General features: G+C 39.2%; 1 protein-coding gene across 1 annotated transcript in view; it reads right to left on the reverse strand.

Annotated features, from left to right (window-relative positions):
- LOC134218552 (uncharacterized) overlaps positions 1 to 19710 on the reverse strand; it is a 508615-nt gene that overhangs the window by 334890 nt on the left and 154015 nt on the right. The window lies entirely within an intron of this gene.

Here is a 19710-nt window from a genome sequence, read left to right on the forward strand (position 1 = left end):
TTGGTGCTAGTCGACGGCATAAAATTTGGGAGAGTACCTTGTAGGCGGCGTTCAGCAATGTGATTTCGCGGTAGTTGCTACAATCCAGCTTATCGCCCTTTTGTAGATGAGACACACGACGCCTTCCATCCACTCCTGCGGCAAAACTTCCTCCTCCCAAATCTTGGTAATGACCCAGTGCAGCGCTCTAGCCAGTGCCTCACCACTAGAGTGATTCAAATTTTGACTTTTTTGCTCCCCTGTGCTTAAACGATTGTTTTTGCTATTTTAATAGTCCTCCCAAATTTTTAGCTGATTTGGATGTAATTTGATTGTGCACGTGCCATTTGAAGGTTATATGAAAATTACTATGAGAATTTCCACTTATGTAAAGGATCGTTTCGTGAAGTAGCCCAGAATCTATTTTAATATATTTAACACATCTCTATCATAGAATAGATCCTAAGCTGAAAGTCAGTTGTTGTTGCGAAGCAATCTGGCTTTTGTGAGCAAAATTATAAAGAAAACAGAAATGCTCATTATTTCCCACAATTCAGTATTTCCCTAATAACTTTTGTTGTCAGCATCAAATAGTTTAGCAACAACTACGATATTTTCCCTTGTTAAATTTCCCATGTTGCTAACGTATTCATACATTTTTACAGCTTAATGGGCAATGATGGGGAACGGTTTTCCACAAAAGTTACTGTTTTCATAGTAATTTTCATATAAGCTTCAAACTGCTTGTGCTTAGTCAAATTACATCCAAATTAGCTAAAAATTTAGGACGATTATTAAAATAGAAAATGCCATCGTTTAAGAATAGGGGAGCAAAAAAGTCAAAATTTGAATCACTCTACTCACCACCGTGTTTAAATAGCTCTCCTGGTAGTTGGTCAACCCCAGGGGCTTTGTTGTTCTTCAGCCGGCCAATCTCCTCCTGGATTTCCTGGAGATCCGGAGCCGGTAGAATTATGTCCTGCGTGCGTTCCCCCAGGTCCATCACCATACCGCTATCTTCGTCTGCCACATCGCCATTCAGGTGCTCTTCGTAGTGCTGCCGCCACCTTTGGATCACCTCACGCTCGTTCGTAAGAAGGTTCCCGTTGATGTCCTTACACATATCGGGCTGCGGCATGTGGCCCTTACGTGAACGGTTTAACTTCTCATAGAACTTTCGTGTGTTATTAGCGCGGTACAGTTGCTCCGTCTCTTCACGGTCTCGATCTTCCTGCTGGCGCTTTTTCCTTCGGAAATCGAGTTTTGTCCGTCCGCACTCGTGCGGTGTTCCAGCAATCTCGCCCATGCTGCATTCTTCTCTTCTACTAACTGCTCACATTCGCCGTCATACCAGTCGTTTCTCTGATCCGGGGGCACCGTGCCAATTGCAGCGGTTGTGGTGCTACCAATGGCGGATCGAATATCTCGCCAGCCATCTTCAAGAGACGCTGCGCCTAGCTGCTCTTCCGTTGGGAGTGCCACTTCCAGCTGCTGCGCGTATTCTTGGGCTAGTCTACCGTCTTGTAGCCGCCAAATTGCAGCCGCGGCGTCCGACTTCGACGCGTATTGTACACCGTCGAGAGTTTTGAGCGCAGGCATACTGCAAGAGGTAGTGGTCGGATTCAATATTCGCACTGCGGTAAGTGCAGATGCTCGTGATGTCGGAGAAGAATTTACCGTCGATTAGAACGTGGTATTTGGTTTTCCGTTTCTTGGTTAGGTGATCTCCATGTGGTCTTGTGGGTATTTTTGCGGGGAAAGAAGGTGCTTGGGACAACCATTCCGCGGGAGGCTGCGAAGTTTATGCATCGTTGGCCGTTGTCATTCGATACGGTGTGCAGACTATCCAGTCCGATGACCGGTCTATACATTTTCTCCCTTACTACATGTGCGTTCATGTCACCGATGACGATTTTGACGTCCCGCAGTGGACATCCATCGTATGTCTGCTCCAGCTGTGCCTAGAACGCTTCTTTCTCGTCGTCGGATCTCCCTTCGTGTGGGCAGTGTATGCATAGCGTTGATGATGCTATAGTTGAAGAAACGGCCTTTAATCCTCAGCTTGCAAATCCTTGCGTTGATTGGCTGCCACCCAACCACGCGTTGGGGCATCTTACCCAGCACTATGAAGCCGGTTCGCAGCTCGTTGGTGGTGCCACAGCTTTAGTAGAAGGTAGCCGCTCGATGCCCGCTTTTCCACACTTTCTGTCCTGTCCAGCAAATCTCTACTCAATTTGTCGAATTCTTCATCAAGAAGGACTGACATGGAAAACTTTTGAAAGGCGAGCCATTCAAATATGAAGTGAAGAAATTGTACGATTTGCAAACGAAATGAGCATTATAAAAACTTGATCTCCTTAGACGAAGTGAGCTTCGATAATAAATCTATGCTAAGATCCAGAGTCCGTAACCTAAGGTTAAAGCAAAAGGTAAATGAATAATTTCATAGGGGAGTTTTTTCGGAAACCTAGAATGTCGTTGCTGTGCTTTATCGGACAGAAGGATTCCTAGAGGCATTTTCTACAGAAGTAACGTTTAATAGAGTAAAATTCTTCATTTGCTTTGAAGTCTGAATTGGTGCAGTGCTATCCAGGTTTTTATTCCGTATTGATCCTTGACGGTGCACAATGGTAGAAACCCGGACAAAACCTCAAAAACATTTCATTCGTTTCGCAAAGCTATTTTTTTAATTTCACAAATATATTAAATGAATTGATTTCTAAATTAGATGATTGTAGCTTGTAAACTTAATTTTGATGGCTAGTTCAATGCTGTTTGAATTTTTATGGCAAAAGAAAATATGACTAAACTTTTTACAGGAAAGATTTGGAACGATCTGGTATCATGTAATAAAATCTATTTTTCGTCTACTTTCTGCTGGTTAATGTGGCTCCTGGCTGCTCTAAAGCTGGTAATTGACTTTTTCAATGTTCAAATGAGGACGCCGATGATACTTCAGACCTTAAGGCTTGCGCCTCCAGAAGTACTCGAGAAGCATAGTATATGTTGGATAATAATTCTGAAAATGGAATTGATGTTGAAACCAACACAAGGATCATTGTGTCCACGGAGTTTGCTGCAGGAAGATCCAGAACATGGGCATTTCGTGGTTGTTCCTCAGTGATTGACCAGAACAATAGCAATTGCACCTTAATGTCTACAGCCAAACAAACAATTCAAGCTGAACAACCTTTTTTTTTAGTTTGAATAAATGCTCTATCAGCTCGCAATTTTTTTTTTCTGAGTCCGAGAGCTGTAGTATTTGAAATGGTCAACCACGGCGCTGGTCATGTCCTCACGGTCTATCGGAGATGGGAAAGAATTGATGATGCAATCACTCGCTCACTGCATTCCGAGAACACCTCTGCCACATAGAAACAGACCTTCCACTTAGAACAAAATGCAATCAGAATCATCGTCACGAAAACAGTATCGTCCAATGCTAAATGCACTGTAGGTGGACTGTAGTGACAACCAGGTGGCGGTAGTGGGCAAACGTCAAACACAAGCAGAACCGATGGAAGCGCCATCGGTGGCCGATCGACCACCTACAAAGAAATTAATCCGCTGTTAAACAGATAAACGATCTTCTTCTTCTTCTTCTTATTGGCATTACATCCCCACACTGGGACAGAGCCGCCTCGCAGCTTTAGTGTTCATTAAGCACTTCGACAGTTATTAACTGCGAGGTTTCTAAGCCAGGTTACCATTTTTGCATTCGTATATCATGAGGCTAGCACGATGATACTTTTATGCCCAGGGAAGTCGAGACAATTTCCAATCCGAAAATTGCCTAGACCGGCACCGGGAATCGAACCCAGCCACCCTCAGCATGGTCTTGCTTTGTAGCCGCGCGTCTTACCGCACGGCTAAGGAGGGCCCCTAACAGATAAACGATGAAACATGTGTAGAATGAGACGTCTGTTTCTCTGTGCCTCTGCACCCCTCACGAGATCATGCGGAATTTTATTGTAAAGACTAGATCATTTAGAAACAGGCCACTTCATTTTAGAGATAGTGGCGTTCCAAGTGGTAGGATGTGCAAGTTTTTCACAGCGTTTTATAATTAGTAAACCATTCTTTTCGGTCTATTTTTTCACAGTTTGAAACTAACGTGGTTTCAAAATATTCACCATGCAGGAAGAGAAAAGAAAAATAATTATGCACAGTCCTGCAAAATCCATCTGCGTCAAAAACCGGATTTTACCCTTCATTCAGTCCCATGATGGCCCATTTACGTTTTGGCTAGATTTAGCGAGCTGACATTGTAACAAGGAAATGCTACAATAGAGCAATAATAGTGGAGTCCATTTGCTCCCTAAAAATATGAATCCATCAAATTGTCCCAAGTTTCATCCAATAGAGAAATGTTAGGCGATAATTAAGCAGAAACTGTAGACAAAAGGCGCAGTTCTCAGTGAAAGCCAAATGAAGAATTGTTGAAAACAGCTAGCCAAAATCATGACTAAAGCAGGTGTGCGCCGGCTGACAAGCGGCATCAGCAGAAAAGGGCAAGCCCTTCTTTCAAATAACGATGCATTAATTTATTCAGTTATTTAAATGGAATAAAATAATATAGGCTTTGTTCCAATTTTTGAAAGTTTTTCGATTGAACGAAAAATTTAAAAAAAATACACGCATTTAAAAGTGCCCCATTTCTAAACGATATGGTCTTTAATCTGAGGGTTAGGTTCTATGGCAGAGGATCGTCTTGGTTGATGGATTGCCAATGTGGTAGTAATGAAAGTGTGATTATATTCTAATTGGACTCCAAAACGAGATTTTTGCTCATTTCAAATTTCAAACAGTAACCTGCTAGAGTTAGTCAAGTTGCAGGTATAGGATAAAAGATAGAAAAGGTATGAACATCCATTTCCAATTCTAGCGATTGCTAGAAAATGAGAAATATATGAAAAGATATAAAGATAAAGATAAGCAGGCCGAAGTGGTAGCCATATATTGCAGAAAGATCCGAAGCATCCGTGAAAATAGTCAATTCAAACATTTTATCGTGGAGTGCCTATATTTTTAACCTTTTTAACCGTTTAACAGTGGGGAAAAAGCGACCAAAAAAGGTGCCTATTAATTGCGGCTAATTGCTGCTGCTGAGAAATACCCTTCCTTAAGGGAAAATTCACGACAAATCGAATGCTGCTGAATTCGCCGGAAATTATGGAAACTGGCCGTTTTATCCATTTATATGTCATACACTCCGAATCTAAATTGCAACTGAAAGGGCCCGTTTTGCCCCATGTACCCCAGGAAAACTTCTTCTGTTATTTTTTGCTGATTCGAAGTAGTAAGTAACAATTGATCAACAATATGGGTTGCTATGTTTAGTTCATGGGTTCTGAAAAGCAGTGTTGGTAAAATCACTCATAAATCTCAATCAACGAGCGCTTCCGTGCGAACGAAATCGTCTGCGATTTTAAAGGAATGCATCACGCTTGAATTTTTCATCCTAAAACGCATCATTTGACTCATTTGCTAAAATATCATTATGGTTTAAAAACGCATTTGAAATCAATTTGGGGGCAATTTATTGCTTATACATAAAAGAGTGTCTAATATTTTATGCGACAAACGTCAATTCACTGTTTTTAACGAAGGAGAACAAAAGAAAACCTACGATGATTCAACTCATCCATGAGTTTTTGGGTGCTGAGTTGGGTGCGTTTCAACTCACGCTTGATTTGAATCATCCATGAGTTTTGAGATTTTGAGTTTTTACCAACACTGCTGAAAAGATAGGACTATGGGACACCTGGAACGGAATATGTACAATATGTATTTTCTATAAAATTAATACTAAACATTATTTTTTGGGACAAAACAGTCACTTTCACTTAGCCCGGAATATATACCATACATATTTTCTACATAGTTAGAATCAGAAAATATATAAATAGTTAGGTACAATTGATTTTAAATATTAGCTGTCATAGTACAACGATTTTATAGAGTAGAATGGGACAAAACAGCGAAATCCAGACATGATCTAAGGTAGGTATATATACCATACGTATTCTCTACTAAATTACCATCAGAAAACATAGAAATAAATAGTCGCAATTGTTTCTAAATGGTTACTTTCATAGAAAAAATGAATTTGGTAGAGGAAAATGGGGCAAAACAGCGAAACTTTCAGTTTCGATCTAGACCCGGAAAGTACAACATAGTATTCAAGTATTCTCTACAAATTTAGCATAAGGAAACAATAACAAAAGTAAGTAGTAAATGGTTTTAAAGAGTAGCTGTCTTAGAATAAATGCATGAAAATGGGGCAACAAAACAGTTACTTCCAGTCGTAATTTAGGGCCGGAATATATACCATACTCATTTTCCACACAATTACCATAAGGAAAAATAGAATTGGTTAGTCGCATTCGAATTTAAATCATAGCTGTCATAAAAAATGCATTTTTAGAGAAAAGTGGGGCAAAACATCCATTTCCAATCATGATTCAGGGTAGGAAATCATAAGAGTAGTTAGCCGTAATCGGTTTTAAAGAGTAGCTATCATAGAAAAAATGCATATTTCAGAGGAAAATGGGGCAAGACAGTCACTTTCAGTCACGATCCAAGGCCGGAATATATATCATACGTATTTTCAACTAAATTAACATTAGAAAATATAGAAGTAGGGGAAGTGCACCGGTTTTGGCCAACTTAGTGCCTAATTTGGCCAACCCTGAAAAATACATATTTTTCCAAAATAATCGATCAGTTGGAAGCAGCGTTGAAGCATGAGGGATATATCTCTTGTTGGAACTAATAAAACCCTTGCGAATTGCTTTATTTTTGGAGTTATTCGCAAAACTGGCCAAATTGGGAACATGGCCAAAACCGGTACAGTTCTCCTAGTTAGTCGCAAACGGTTTTTAAATCTAGCTGGCATAGAAAAAATATGTTTTTTTAGGGGTAAATGGTGCAAAACGGCCAGTTCCCATAATTTCCGGCGAACGAAAATAGCACTACTCGATTTGTCATGAATTTTCCCTTAAGGAAGGATATTTCTCTGCCGCAGCAAATAGCCGCAATAAATAGGTACCTTTTTGGGTCACTTTTTCTCCACTGTGCATTTGTTGTTGAGCCCTGAATATTGAATTGATGTTGTGACCAACACAGTAACAATTTCAGGCCCCCTGGAAAATCCGGAACATTCGTATAAACGGTCGGTTCGAAGAGCTTCTGAACATAGATTATTGCCATATTCTGTGAATAGAAAATACACGTTTTGGATCTTTTTTTTATTGTCTTTATTAATGAAGTTTTCGGCCCTAGACCGGTTCACCTCATATTTTTTTGGATCTTCCAGAAAACCATATATTGACTAATATGACAATAAATGGTTCTTAAAGAGTCCGGGCTCTTTGTGGTGAACTTTATTAATTTTTTTACGATTATTCCGAATCGTAGTTTATCATAAATCAATTCTATACTCAGGGTTCGACAACAAAAGATTCTGAGAAAATATTCCGACGCTTTGCGATGAAATTTTTTATTTAATCTTCCAGGGGACCAACCAGTGGACCCAATGATCCGTATGTGAGTCACAACATCAATTCCATAGTATATTTCTATGAAATCTTTTTCCATAATCATAATCAATGTAATTTCGTATTTTAATTCTAGAATAATAAACATCCATTACTTTGACATTTATTATTTTGAAATTAGAGCAAGCAAGTGAAAAGTGAGAACATTGCTTTGTAAAAATTCTATGCCACATGGTAAAGTAGTTGCAATAAATTGTATTCGGCGTACTGTCTTAGATGTGTTATGCAACGTACACACCAGTCAAGAAGTTTGACGAACATTGACTCCGCCCCCAAGAAAACGCTTCGGTTGCTGCTTTACTTGAACGTGTGTTAAGTTGTTCGAACAATCATTTCACATTTGACAGTTGGCGGCTCGGTTGGAAAAAATTAAAACGGTTTGATTTTGGTTTGAGTTGTCGGGGGTGGAGTCAAAGTTCGCCGAACATGTTTGAGCATTTGTAGTGAAGTTGCACAAACCTCCATATATTTTTTTGATAGTTGGTGCTCAAGTTGGCGCTTCGGTCGTTCGTGTGTGATATTGTTGGTCGAATAAATTGGTTGTTCGTGCCGCTGTTGGTAAAACTTGATGTATGTTTGAATAAACGAGAGGTGGAGTCAACGTTGGTCAAACTGCTTGACCGTGTTTTGTTCCATTAGATAATCAGAAAAGAGATTGAACATATGAAAAAATTGTACAAACCCAGCCAGTAGCTAATAAAAATTGATGTAAATATAAAGGGAAAATGGCAAATGTTGAGAATGATTTAAATAAAATTTAGTATAACTTCATTTTAAATTGGTTTTTGGGGTCGATTATCACTTTAGGATACTCAACAATAATCGAGTGAGTAGAGCCAACCAATCACTGTGGAAAGGAATAGTGATCAATCATAAATCTTCTTCTTCTTCTTTTTCTCTATATAATAAAAATGAGTTGAGATTTCCTTCCTGACGATTTGACTCGCGAACGGATTGAGCGATTTGCAAGATATTTCCCCTAATCGATTCGTTTTGGGATCCGCAAGGTTTGTATATACAAAAAGTTGGTTTATTTAACGGGAAGGGTAAAACATAAAAAGAAGAATACTCGGGTACTTATTCAAAAGGACGTATGTGATTTTGTAAACAAAGATTCGAACGTCGATTTGTCCAATCTGATAGCACTCCCACGTAAATCATCACCACATACAGGTAGGGGAAGCCTTCGGCTACCTGTTGGTGGTGTTGGTTTGCGTGGGAGTGCCATCAGATTGGACAAATCGACGTTTGAATCTTTGTTTACAAAATCACATACGTCCTTTTGAATAAGTACCCGAGAATACAGCTTTGGGTCAGTGATTGAGGGAAACAAAAGAATAGCAAGAAAATTGATCTAGAGTGCGGTGCTGCAAATAGTTCAGAATATGACATTTGAATCAGAAACACCCAGGCCTACTCAGGCAAAGCTGGGTATTTTTCACTAGTAATTAAATCAAAATCATCGACGTGCTTCTGAAGCCTAAAAATAAATTTATTTTTACCGACTAGGTAGATGTAAAACATTAAAATATGACTCTTTGTCGTAACAGATGATGAAAGTTTTATGCATTTTTTATGCAAAAATTTCGATGTTTGGGCTGATTTTGAAGTATTGAGGGAGGCTTCCGAGCTTCTTGAAAGGAGGCTTCCGAGCCTCTTGAAAGGAGGCTTCCGAGCCTCTTGAAAGGAGGCTTCCGAGCCTCTTGAAAGGAGGCTTCCGAGCCTCTTGAAAGGAGGCTTCCGAGCCTCTTAAAAGGAGTCTTCCGAGCCTCTTGAAAGGAGGCTTCTCTCTTGGATGGAGGCTTCCGAGCCTCTTGAAAGGAGGCTTCCGAGCCTCTTGAAAGGAGGCTTCCGAGCTCTTGAAAGGAGGCTTCTGAGCTCTTGAAAGGAGGCTTCGAGCCTCTTGAAAGGAGGCTTCCAGAGCCTCTTGAAAGGAGGCTTCTGAGCTCTTGAAAGGAGGCTTCCTGAGCCTCTTGAAAGGAGGCTTCTGAGCCTCTTGAAAGGAGGCTCTGAGCCTCTTGAAAGGAGGCTTCTGAGGCCTCTTGAAAGGAGGCTTCCGAGCCTCTTGAAAGGAGGCTTCTGAGCCTCTTGAAAGGAGGCTTCCGAGCCTCTTGAAAGGAGGCTTCTGAGCCTCTTGAAAGGAGGCTTCTGAGCTCTTGAAAGGAGGCTTCTGAGCCTCTTGAAAGGAGGCTTCCGAGCCTCTTGAAAGGAGGCTTCTGAACCTCTTGAAAGGAGGCTTGAGCCTCTTGAAAGGAGGCTTCTGAGCCTCTTGAAAGGAGGCTTCCTGAGCCTCTTGAAAGGAGGCTTCTGAGCCTCTTGAAAGGAGGCTCTGAGCCTTGTGAAAGGAGGCTTCTGAGCCTCTGGAAAGGAGGCTTGAGCCTCTGGAAAGGAGGCTTCTGAGCCTCTGGAAAGGAGGCTTCTGAGCCTCTTGAAAGGAGGCTTCTGAGCCTCTGGAAAGGAGGCTTCCTGAGCCTCTTGAAAGGAGGCTTCGAGCCTATTGAAAGGAGGCTACTGAGCCTCTTGAAAGGAGGCTTCCGAGCCTCTTGAAAGGAGGCTTCTGAGCCTCTTGAAAGAAGGCTTCTGAGCCTCTTGAAAGGAGGCTTCTGAGCCTCTTGAAAGGAGGCTTCTGAGCCTCTTGAAAGGAGGCTTCTGAGCCTCTTGAAAGGAGGCTTCCGAGCCTCTTGAAAGGAGGCTTCCGAGCCTCTTGAAAAGAAGCTTTCGAGCCTCTTGAAAGGAGGCTTCCGAGCTTCTTGAAAGGAGGCTTCCGAGCCTTGTGAAAGAAGGCTTCCGAGCCTCTTGAAAGGAGGCTTCCGAGCCTCTTGAAAGGAGGCTTCCGAGCCTCTTGAAAGGAGGCTTCCAAGCCTCCTGAAAGGAGGTTTCCGAGCCTCTTGAAAGGAGGTTTCCGAGCCTCTTGAAAGGAGGCTTCCAAGCCTCCTGAAAGGAGGTTTCCGAGTATTTTGACATTTGGCTGGCGCTCAACTCGGCGCATGGTGCGCAACTTGTTTGCTGGGACCTCATTGTGCATCTCCTTACTGCGATAGTTCTTTCGCATGACAGCTTGCATGATTTGCTCGTTTCGAATCGAGATGCGCAATGCCACCCCTGGTCTGCGGATTTGAGAAAAGATTCGCAATATCTTTTTATGCAAATGTTTCATAGGCGATTTGAAATAATGTGCCTTGTAATTGTGTATGAAAAATTTCAAAAATCAGATGCGCAGCTGCCTACACAGATAGAAAAATCCATTGAAATTTACACTAAAAATCATGCACATAAATGGAACGCCATTATTAGCGTAATTCCACACAGGATATAGCCTAAATGTATACAATATTTGACGAGAATCGTTATTATTGCATACAAGTTGTAAGCAATCTTGTTAGGAAGAGGACCATTTCAGCGTAGAATAGCGTAAATTTCCGCATGTCAAGTTTTACGCGCTGTTTATTTTTCATTATTTTTTTCTGTGTACGCTATTTAGTGAATATCCCTAATTAATTTTTGATAGTGCGGAAATCTTATTATTGCCTGGAAGTTATTATGGCAAATTAAAACGCAAGAACAGGCTAATAAAAACGCTTTAATACACCTACCATTGAAATACATACACAATTTTGGCAGCATTCAATTTTGGGGAGCATTCGATTGTGGCAACAAAGCTATTCGATTTTATTAACAATATTTTTGCTAGTTTTTTATTTTCATTTATTTATGAACCGCGTACAATTCATTAACTGTTTTAATATCAAAAGCAGTGTAAATAACCACGTTAAAAAATTACAAAACAAATATTACATGAACAATGCTTTAATTTCAATATCTGCATAAAAAAAGTGTCACAGTGTGTCCAGAGTCATAATAAGTAAGCACACGAGTTTTGGCTTTTGATGTTAGCCGTAAAATCAGTCGGTATTCTTATTCCCAATGTTCTTTATCCACCGGAATGAGGCTGCCATCTTAGATGTAGCTTCGGGCTATTATGCTTTCAGATATTTCAGCTTCAACGTATAAATTATATGGGAAAAGAAACCTCTACTTAAAACTGTGTGTTTGGATCTTAGTTACTTGTTAACAATAGTCGCGAACTGCCAATGCCGTATTTTACCACACTAACCATCGCTTAGAATCAGTGATAGCAGTATCTCTTTGCGTAACTTTACTATCAGGAACTTAAGGGTAGCTGAGTTTCTGTTCGTATATGTACGATAAAAGTAGATTAATATTTATTTATAAGACGCTGAACCTGGCAACACTTCAAAACTGTCAGCTGTCAAAAGAGAAGACATTTTAAGCTTTCGAGCTCACGCAGCAGCATTAACCAGGCATGCAAGCAGCGTGTGCTCTTACATTTGTTGCAATCTATGGCATGCGGATAACTTATGTATGTGACACAGAAAATCCCCTGACTGTAAGCTGCCTAAGTGTTCGATCGGTACAAATGCTGCTGCGGTGCCGCCGCGCCGGTTGGTTTACTTTTTACGGCGATATTTATTTTCATTTTCGCGTTCCACCAGCAGCGCTAATGCTGTGATGCACTTTCCCGCTTCGGTGACTTCCCGCGTGAGCTCCAACCGCAAGGTACGGATCGCATCAAACATCGCATAAACACGCGAGTTAACACAGATTTTTTTTCTTCTTCGTGGTTATGGCTCTTTAGCTGGTTGACTGATGACTGGTTATTGGGCTTGTTGGGGATGCCTGTTTTAGTGCCTCTTACGGCTTTTACTATCAGATCCGATCGGTTATTGGCAATATTGCAAATGAACTTGATTTAAGGAGACAACTTCGCACTTCAGTCAGTTCCTGGTTCGGTGTTTATTGATTGTTGGAAGTGAAACACACTCAGTTAATTATTTAAACATTTGGCTTTATTCATGCTCAGGAGTATGATTGATTGTGGACAAGTTACTTTCCCGTTGTTCCCAGGCCAGTTGTAATTACACAAAGTTAAAATATGATAATATTCCTAATATTCCTCTAGGATCTCCTGCGAAAATTAAAACAGAAGTTCTTCGAAAACTCCTCAAGACATTCCTCCGGGAATTCTCGCAGACCGTACATGAAATATCTCTGTGATTTCCACCAGCAATTCCTCCATAAATTTCCCCAGAAATTCCTTCAGAAACTACAAAAGGAAAAGAATTTATATTGGGCATTACCAAAGGAATTCAATCTAAAACTCCTATAGAAATTCTGCTGAAATCTGATGCAAGAATTCCTGCGGAAATATCACAAGAGTTTCCTCTAACGATTCCCACAGAAATTCTTTCGTTAATTATCCCAAGAATTCCTGCTGAAATGTCCGCAGAAATTCCTTCAGGTTTTATTGCCTCAGGAATTCCTTCAGACGAATCAGGAATTGCTTCGTTAGATCTTCTCTTCTAATAATTTCACTGAAAATTCCTTCGGAATTCATTAAGAAACTTATTTCCTCTATGAATTTTCTCAGAAATTACTATGGAAGCTCCTACATGAATTCCAATGTAAATTCCCTCGTGAATTCTTTCAGTAAATCATTGAAACGCCTCCGAATACTTACTCAAAAATTCCTTCCGAAATTTTTATTGAAATTCTTCAACAAATTTGCCCAAAAATTCTTCCGGGAATTCCATCATGTCCTCTGAAAACTTCTTCAGAAATTGCTCCGAAAATATTTTCGCGAATTGTTTTTTAGTAATTTGATCATGAAATGTAAGGAAATGGAAATTTCCTCGGGCATTCCTTCGCAAATATACTATTAGAAATAATCCGGAAATTTCGCTAGGGGATCCTTCTGGAGTTTCCTTCGGAGAAGTGCTCCGGGAATGTCCTCAAGAAGCTCTTCTCCTCTAGAATTTTTATTAGAAATTACAACAGTTATTCCTCAAGCAATTTCTCCTGGAATTTCTGTAGATATTGCCTATGAAATACCTTCGAAAATTGCCCATGGAGTTTTTTTTTTCAGAAATAACTGGAATTACTTCAGAAATCCCGCCAAAAATTTCTGGAATTTGCTTAAAACGTCCATTGGAAATTTGCCAGAGGCAGAGAATTTTTTTTTTTCAATATTATCCCCGGAAACTCCTTTGGAAATGCATGAGTTAGCGCTCCCATTCACGTTGGCCGGCGGTGGTGAAGGCGTGAAAAAATCACCGGTAGCAGTGACAAGAAGCGACATGGCACAGGTCTACGCTGAATCTGGCATTCGCTTTTATGAAATCTATTTCGGTGTTAGTGAGTGTTTGCTTTTTGATAGAAGGTAGCGAAATGAATGGAATTGATAAGGCTATTTTGAATTGCTGTGTTGCGATAAAATCTATTGAACTTCAACTTGGCACGGTTGGCTTAAGATGTACAAATTACATCAACTATGTTATTAAAGGTGAATTCCCGAAGATTGATATGACTCAAAGAGGTATACCCTATTCTAGTGACTGAGAAGCGTAATGTCCTAGATTTACGATAAGGTGATGATGCAATAATATCTTTTTCCTATTTTTTTCAAGTAACTATTTTTTAACGTTGAACTGAAATTGTATTCAGAATTCGTGTAGGTATAAACGCCCTTAGATATAAGTGGCACAGCTCCAAGAGCAGATCATTCAAACCGCAAGGTCATACTTTGAAATAGAAAGCAACCTAAGTCGTGACCGATATTTGTGGCGAGAGGATTATAGCAAAAGAAAAAAAAATCAGTTTCCAAGGTATGTTAATTGCTCCAAGTCAACCTGACCTGATCCTCCGGTCGAATTATTGGTATTTGGCGATCGTTGTTCCCCTTCTTCAATAGCAACCTCTTGCGCTCAGTTGCTCGTTTGCGCGTATTGGAGAAGCGTGCTTCACATAGATAGGTTGGAAGCTACGCATGTGTAATGACTGTAATAGTAATAATGAAATTTTACGCCCCATTTGAGCAGCGGTGTTTTCGGACGAAGCGCTTAATTCGAGTGGTCGGTGAATTTCAAGAGTCATTCAACGATTATGCTAGCGGATGTTGGCCCGCGGTCAGCATACTGTTATGTGATTCCGCAGAAAGCCTTCGCCTCTACGCCTAACATATTCAAATGTGGCCATTTCTTGGAGCAACTGAAAATTGCACTCGCGGATGGACAAGTTAGGTCGGTATGTAAACTTGAAACGTTGAGAGCAATTGCGTTAATTCCGTCGTGATCCAGCGTGAGCAGCCGGACGTGACAAGGTCGAAGTTGAAACATTCAAATAACTCGTGAACGAGCTTGCTTTCAAAACTATCACGTAATTGACCAACTAATATATTATAAACATACATTTTCATTTATTTACACCATCAATCAATCCGGTTTGGGACAATCACCGTGTAATTCATTAATTGAATTTGATTAGCCTTTCTTGGTTACGTTTAAATCATACAAAACTAGCTGACCCGGCGAACTTTGTCTCGCCCAAAACTGATCAGTTTGCTGATATATTTTTTTACGTACACAATTTATCTAAAAACCAAACCGGTTATTCAAAATAATTTCTCCTTTTTTTGACATTTTTATCATAACACTTTTTGAAATAATCTGGTAGCCAAACCAAAATTAATACAAATCGATCTTTCCGTTATCTGATGATAATGTCAACTTAGATGGCATGATTTGAAATTACCATACGACAAACGACAAACCATTTCATCGGAGATATTGGATATTGATTATCAATTATTTCATTACTTACAATTCGTTAATGCAGACTTTTACCACATTCACGTTACGGATTTACCGATTGCCTCTCGCTATGCTTTTCAATATGGAATGCCTCCGAGATCATCCTATCGTGTGTACCGTTTTAACTCAAATCCCGAACATGACTCATATTTCGCACACTCGCATTTAAATGGGTATTTCAATCTTACTTGTGTTGATCTTTCCATAGGATATTGAATTCGTGTGTAAAGTTGGTCCTCCGTACGGAAAACGGAACGAAACATGGATTCGATGGTGAGCGCCATAGCTTGATCAAATGTAATTCGACTAACGAAAATTCGATAAAATGAAGGTCTTTTGGTTTATTACCGTTTTGCGTAATGGCCTTGGAATAATAGATTCTAAGACGAAGGCAAAATGTCATCAATTACATATTTAAGCTTATTGCTGATTAAACAACAATGGACAGGTACGTAATTGGAAATTATTTTTACAAACATTTGGTGTTTTGGCCGTCCGTACGAGTAATCATGTTTGGCAATCAATTATCTTGACTGCGCTTAATCACGGATGATTTACTGATACGAAATACGTTTTTCAATTTAGTTGATATCCCGTACACGGTTAGAAAAAAAGAACATGATATTAGCTAATTTTCACTCAAATCGGAAGTTTGTTTAGTGTGGGAACCCAGAATAAAGTAAATTTTTCTTGTAATTAAGTAAAATTTACTGAATAGTAGTTCAAAAATACTTATTTTTGAATAGAAACTAACCAAAAGCTACGTAAATTTTATTTAACTTTTATATACATGAGAATACTTAACGTTGGGTTCCCACACTTGACAGCCCTTGTTGAGTAGCTTCACTCTTCATTTAATGACAACCAAGGGAAGAGGGAGGGAGATGCAAGAGAAAAAAAGTACCTAAAATTATGTACTTTTTTCTAACCTTGTAGAAGTTCCCGACTGTTTTGAGCTGATCAAAATAGATACGTTTGGGTACATTTTGACAGTTTTCCTAATGTAACGTGGAAATTCCGAAAGGGAAGATCCATTAATTACGTAACGGAAAAATTGGCCATTTTCAACCTTCCTCCCCCCTATGTCACACTTTTTGTATGAATCACTTATTTTTTGTATGGATTGTCACACTTCTGGCAACCCCCCTCCCCCTCTAAGCGTCACGTAATTTATGGATGCTCCCAAAAGCTCTCCGTAAAAGTCAAGAAGAACGTTAAGTGCAAATTCCGAAGGATTTTCATTGGAATGTGGAAAATTTCTTATTGAAATATAATCTTTGAACGAAGGAGCGTCATTTGCTTGAAAGCCATTTGGCTGGGGAGATTTGGCGAATATGTTATTTGACCAAACAATCCATTTGGTCGAGGCCCATTTAGTTCAAAGTTGTCTGGCCGAAAATGTTATTTGAAATGAAAATGTAAAAATGAAAATGTCGTTTGATCGAACAGTTCCTTTGGATTAAGAAGTCGCCGAATAGCTCATTTGGCCGAAATGGTTGTTTGGCTGAAAGGACTTTTTCGGCCCAAATGGCTCTTACTGCCTAACGACGATTTCTACCAAACGGCATTTTTGGATAAATGATCTATTCGGTCAAACAACTTTTTCGGCCAAACAACGGCATTTCAACTGATAGGAAAATTAACTTTTTAGGCCAAATTACCAGTTCAGTCGAATATCGTTTTCGGCTGGATGTCACTTTCGGTCAAATAACATTTTCGACCTAATATATTTTTAGGACAAATGTTTAATTTGGAATTTGGCTGAATGATTGTCGGCTTAACGTGTTATTTATCAAAGTGGGATTCGAACAGATGGCTTTCTACAGATTGAGTTTAACCAAACTATAAAGTATTTGGCCGAATAAACCATCATGCTGAAACCCATCTTGCCCAAAATGACATTTAGCCGAAATGGGCATACAGCCGAAAATGTCGTTCGGCCGAATTTGCCATTTGTCTGAAAAAGTCATTTGGCCAAACGGGTCAACATTTTTCACCATAGTACCCATTTAGCAGACGGCATTTCTTGCCGATTGATTTTCGGCTAAACGAGCCCTCCCTCTTCTCCCATCGAATTTCCAAAGAGTTTTTGATGAACAATACAAAGATTTCCCGTATAAAGAAAAATCAGAAATATTTTCCACACCATGTAACCATTCACCATGTCCACACAAGTCCATAGAGCCCTTGCAAATTATGTGCAGTCCAAATGTGTTTCATGCAAATTTTTTTGGTTCTCCAAATTATTCTGGAGCTGTTGCTAGAACATCTGCATCAAGCTAATTTGGACAGTACAAAAAAACGCAAGGGTCTTGCAGAGACTACCTGGGATGATTTCCGTTTTGAGGTTTGCCTTAGTCGGCAAATTTAATTCATATTGAATTTGGTAAATCGAAATTTTTAACATTTTGAATGGCAGCATCCGTACTCCAGCTAATCTAGAAAAAAAGGGTTCCCTAGAAACATAAAAAACTAGCAAACTACAGGAAACTAGATGAGGTGGAAAAGACATTCAAGAAAGTATTGTAAAAATTGTTTAGACATCCGGGAAGCTGCTGTTTGATATCATGATTCTAATAATTTCGTGATCGCAGTATTCAACATGTTAACCAAGAACATGTACTTCTTAACATGCAACTAGGTTCAAATTTCCCATTTATTTGAAAAAAAAAACCGATAAGATGAAATTTGCGTAAAAAGTTCAGTCACAAGATAAATCATCGCACAACCATGCGTCTTCATTCGCTTTGATGCTTATATGCAATCAAAATCCCTACCTATCTTTTCCCCCTGGAGGGCTATTTTTTTCCTGAAAAACACTCATGGGGACATTCAGATATCGTAATAACTTAGATTATCGTAATAACTTAGTATTTTAACTTATCTGAACATACAAACATGCAAGTGACTTCAACGCCATTAGAGCGATGATCTCCTTCCTACTTTGTGACCAAATAATCTCGGAATTTTCCGAGTCGATTGATATATAAATCTGAAAAAATCATCGAAAAATAAAGGCTCTATTAACGTTCAAAATCTTACATGATTTCGTGACGGTCCTCAATTTTGAAATTTTTATTTTACTCCCTGTATCCGAGCCTTCCCTTAACCGTAGTTTACGTCAAAAGACTGAAATTTATTTTTCTATTTGCTCTCATTTAGTCAAGCTTGCTCTCATTTAGTGACTTTTTGTAATGGTTCTGGATTGATGCCAAAACCCCGTGAGGTACCTAGAGTAACCCAAAACGCATTTTTCCAAGAAACTCACGAAAACATGGTTTTGTTCAGGGAATTTTTTTAAATTGCGAATCTAAATGTAAGCAAATGTTGTATTTATTTTTTTTTTAGGACCAAGCTCTTGGTACCGGGTATATGGCTGCTTGATATCGGTTCCGGTAGAGAGCTAAAGGGGACACTTCCAAAAATGATCATATTGGTGTCGTTTGAATGCTCTTATTCCTCAAACTCGCAAAAGCAAAAGGAGCTCCAGCTCTATACTTGCAAGTGCGTTTGATCACCCTCTTGTTTGTTAAAATCGATTGATAATTGATGAAATGAGAGCAAAGTGAACAATAAATTTCAATATTTTTTTTTATACTGGTAGGGTTTCTGACCATTCCCAGCCTAACCAGCATACGACTGCATCATTTAATTGATATTTATGACATGAAGCAACTTTTCCTGAGTTTTGTGGGCCGTGTAATACCGCAATGTGATTCACTTTTGCTTAAAAAATAGCTATTCTTGCTAAACATCGTTTGGAAAAGCTTGTATGGATGTTAAGATGTATGTAAAGATGTATTCACTCATCCATATTGCTTCCCAGTACTTAAGAACAATAGAGCTTGCTGACGTTTTATCATCTTTCTCTTTCAAGCGTAAAGGAAGGATAGCATTTGTTTTCATCGGGAAGTGTTTTCCGATAAAGACAAATCCTATCTTTCCTATGCGCTTGAAAGAGAAGGTTATTAAACGTAAGCAACCCTTATATTTTTGTCACTTTATGAAATCGAGAGAGTAATAAATAACATGATAGCGTCAACGTATTGAACAGTTTTCCTATTAAAGATTAAGGATTATTTTCATAGGGGAAGTGTACCGGTTTTGGCCTAATTTGGCCAACCCTGAAAAATGCATACTTTCCAAAAACTATCGATCATTTTCCACAGCGAAGAAGCATATTTATTTATTTATTTATTTATTGTCGTCAATCAATTTTGTAGACCTAGTTACATTGGTAACCTTAACTAATAATAGTTCTTTGAAATATTATATAATGTTCTTATGTTTTAATAGAGTGCCATTAACTTAAGATACGTGTAAAGAAGTGTTTTAGTTGCATTTTTGACATAGTTAAATCAATATTATTACAATATTTATTAAAAGTGAGCATCATCTGATTCAAAGGTCCATATTTGGCATAGTTTGTTCGATGATAGTTTACGGAGAATATTTGTCGATATCGCAGTTGTCGTGACGGTATATAAAAGTTCAGTTCTGATAAT

The sequence above is a fragment of the Armigeres subalbatus genome, chromosome 2, assembly GCF_024139115.2.
Source record: "Armigeres subalbatus isolate Guangzhou_Male chromosome 2, GZ_Asu_2, whole genome shotgun sequence".
Classification (NCBI taxonomy): domain Eukaryota; kingdom Metazoa; phylum Arthropoda; class Insecta; order Diptera; family Culicidae; genus Armigeres; species Armigeres subalbatus.